The sequence below is a fragment of the Nicotiana tomentosiformis genome, chromosome 10 (genome assembly GCF_000390325.3).
Source record: "Nicotiana tomentosiformis chromosome 10, ASM39032v3, whole genome shotgun sequence".
In the NCBI taxonomy this organism is placed as follows: domain Eukaryota; kingdom Viridiplantae; phylum Streptophyta; class Magnoliopsida; order Solanales; family Solanaceae; genus Nicotiana; species Nicotiana tomentosiformis.
Genome location: NC_090821.1, coordinates 41,186,310 through 41,189,665, shown reverse-complemented (window position 1 = coordinate 41,189,665; position 3,356 = coordinate 41,186,310). Strand labels below are relative to the sequence as shown.

General features: G+C 36.5%; 1 long non-coding RNA gene across 1 annotated transcript; it reads left to right on the top strand.

Annotated features, from left to right (window-relative positions):
* Positions 1 to 397: 397 nt before the first annotated feature.
* On the top strand, positions 398 to 2,665 carry LOC117279825 (uncharacterized). Its single transcript, XR_004510241.2, has 2 exons — positions 398 to 1,544; positions 2,330 to 2,665. It is a non-coding gene; the product is annotated as an uncharacterized lncRNA (long non-coding RNA).
* Positions 2,666 to 3,356: the final 691 nt, after the last annotated feature.

The window sequence follows — 3,356 nt, the reverse complement described above, 5'->3', positions numbered from 1 at the left end:
ACCCACCAAAAATCTCCTCATCTTCCAATATGGGACAATGTCTCATTGTCAAGAGGGGAAAACTTAAAATTTTACTCAAAAATTTTATTTTCCCTCCATTTCCCATTCACCCTCATTTTAAGACTATTGCATCTTAAAAAAATAAAACCTCAACAAATATGCCTGCTGTTTTGGATTAACTTAACTATCCAAGAAAATTTTATACACCGTTATAGTCAAGTTATTGAACTCATAGTGAAGACATATAAGTATCCAATAATATTATACTAGTACTAAAATTACAATTTTTTAATTTCTCCTCCTGTAATCACCAAACACTCTTCAAACGGGTATAACTGACAGAGCAATGCCCCATTGATTACCTTCTTGGTTTGAGACCAACAATAATGGCTGACAGCAACTTTGAACCGCATATTTGAAGCTATCTCGTTCATTTAACGGTGTGGACGAGCTGTCAAAATGGGCGAAAATTGTTTTCTTCCTGGGCAACAAGGTTGAAAAAATTAAGAGAACTTACAAGATATGCTACTTTAGTACATGCTTTATTGTTTGTGCACCTTTTCGAGGTGTTGGTCTCGTCAAACTCAATAATATCTTGTTTAAAGTAAAAAAAAACATTCGGTGAAAAAGTCAAGTAAAAATAATAGGCAGAATACATCAGCAGCCCCTACACTTAGCCATTTTTTAACTAGTAGTAGTAGTATCTATTGGGCACTTTAAGTGACGATAAATTGTGTCAATTAGACACATATTTTGCAGCTCCAAATAAACTAAAGCGTGTGTATTTCACTTGCAAGTAAGACCAATAAGAAAAAAACAGCTACTAAAGAAAAAAGCCAAAACTGAAGGGCCCTTGGAGATGAAGACTGGTCACTTTCTCCACCCACCATTAATTCGCCGTCGATGAACCCCGCCGGTACTGTTGGATTGCAGCCGAGACTTGAAAGCTCATAACTCAACAACTCTTGCTGATTGTCACCACTATCTTTTCAGCTACCATCCATTGCAAATTTCAGCAAGCACCAACGGATTTGCCCTCTCCTCTATATCATCAACGGGTTGCTGCTCTATTTGTTGTTTGAAAAGGCTTTCCCCAAATATATTACCTCCATCAGTACCGCTTATAATTGTCCTCCGTCAGCGACTATTGATGCCCGTTAGGTCCTCAGGTGGGTTTTTGGCCGGGCTTTGGCTTCGTTGTGTTGCTAACGCTTCTTTTATTCCTAGTTGACCATTTTTCTATTGAATGTGAAATGTATTCTTAAAAAGATTTCTGGTGTTGATTGTAATTTTTGGTCACTGGAATTGAATTTGAAAGGTAGAAAGTGATTGGCATGGTGGCGGAGGAAGCATGGTGGTGGTGAAGCACCTGTAATAGTAGTGAAGATGGTGGTGGCACAATGGAAGAAGAAGAAAATTGAAGAAAAAAGAATCTGCTTCTTCTCACGCGCTCAACACAAGTGGTGTATTACACACACTGTCATGTCATGTCAGATGTGTCTATTTAATTGATACAATTTGTATCCACTTAAAGTGTTTAGTAGGTACGTACCTTAGCATTTTCGACCTAGAGTCATCTTAATTCTTTAAAATATCAATTTAGTGATTCCATTTAATGTTAATTGTTCATTTTGTGAATAGGGTATTTGAATAAAATTCAAATATTTCAGTGGTAATTAAGTTATTTATGTTAAAAATACAGTTATGGTTCCATATCTAGGTTATTGTTGCAACTTGCTAGTCCGTAGCGGATTAGGGATTTGGGCCAGCCCATGTCCGTTATTCCAGTAGGGGCCAATTCCTGACCTCTTTCAGTGGTCCACTACCAGGTGATAGGTGAATGACACAAATAGGATATTTTTGTGTCACTATTAATTTTTTGACCCTCGGGTAACAGAAGTTTTGGGAAAAAATTTTATGCCATAATTTTAAAGTATGCTAGGCAAAATATTTCTTAAGTGCTAGAATTTTAAATTATGTTGGACAATTTTAAAGTACATAACAGTTATGGTGATCGTCAGAATTTTGCCACAAATCCTAACGCATCACCAGAATCTTTCATCATTATGACGAAAAATTCTGGTGATTATCAGAATTCCTTGTATTTTAAAATTTTGGCAATCGAGAAAGATCCTGCCCAATATGCTTTAAATTCTAGCGGAGAACTACTTTCTCAAGATATTTTTTAATGCGATTAAAATATAAAAGTAGTTTAAAAAGGTCCATCCAACGTAATTTCTTGATGATTTTGCATTTACAGACTATTTTCATGTTGTTGTTAGTTTTGATTGAATTTAAATAAGTTCTGCAAAAATATTTTGTGGATTAGGACTTGGATGTAAATTTTGGCTGATCGCAAAGGTTTTGATGGATTGGCGAAGATTTGCACTGCCGCGGGTCTTGTCGGCAGAGGCGGATGCACATGGGTGGAAGAGGTGTCATCCAACACCGCTTCGTCGGATAAAATATTAAATATTTATATTAATATTCGGTAAAAATGAAGCAATATAAAATAATGATACTGCCTTTTGGCAAAGAGTATTTCTTGGTCTATTGATCAAGCTTATATTTGGGTTTGTAAAGGTTGTAAGTTCAAGGCAGAAAGTAGACATTCTAACTTTTGAACATCTTTGAACGAGTATGTTAGATAAAAATTTGAGGCTAAGGAGAATCGAACCTACATCTCCTTTTCTAAACCCTTGGCCAAGGCTTTCAACTTGGGGGAAAAATGATATTAGATAATACTTATTTATTTATTTTTTATTATTCATATAAATATGACATCGCTTATAAAATTTTTTGCGTACGCCCCTGCTTGTCGGATGGCAAGACTTGCCTTGCTGCGAGTCCTAGCGGATTGGAAGAACTTCGTACAAGTTGTTTATAATTTTAGTACAAATTGTTCAACATCTTGATAGGTCCCATCCGCAGAAGCGGCCAACGCTGGGCCTGTGGAATTCCGCAGAAGCGGTACCGCAGATGCGGCCCAGGGACTGTAGAGGCGAAAGTCCTGCTGGGCAGAACCTTCATTTAAGTCGGGACTCAAATATTTTGGGATCTTTTATTGCATTTCTTAGAGAGGGGTTTTCACTAGCTATTTGAGGTAAGTGATTTCTATCCAATGTAAGTTAAATACATAGATTATGGGTAAATTTTAAAAAGTAAATTTGTGAAAATTATGGGTTTAGAGGAATAACCCTATGTTTTGATAAAAATAGAATTTACCCACGAAAATAGTTATGGGATTGAGTGAAAATTATATATTTGAGTTTGTGAGGTTATGGGCAACAACTTTCTTCGAAAATTTCTGAAATCCAGGCATGTGGGCGCGGGGGTGCATTTTAGGGACCTTCCAA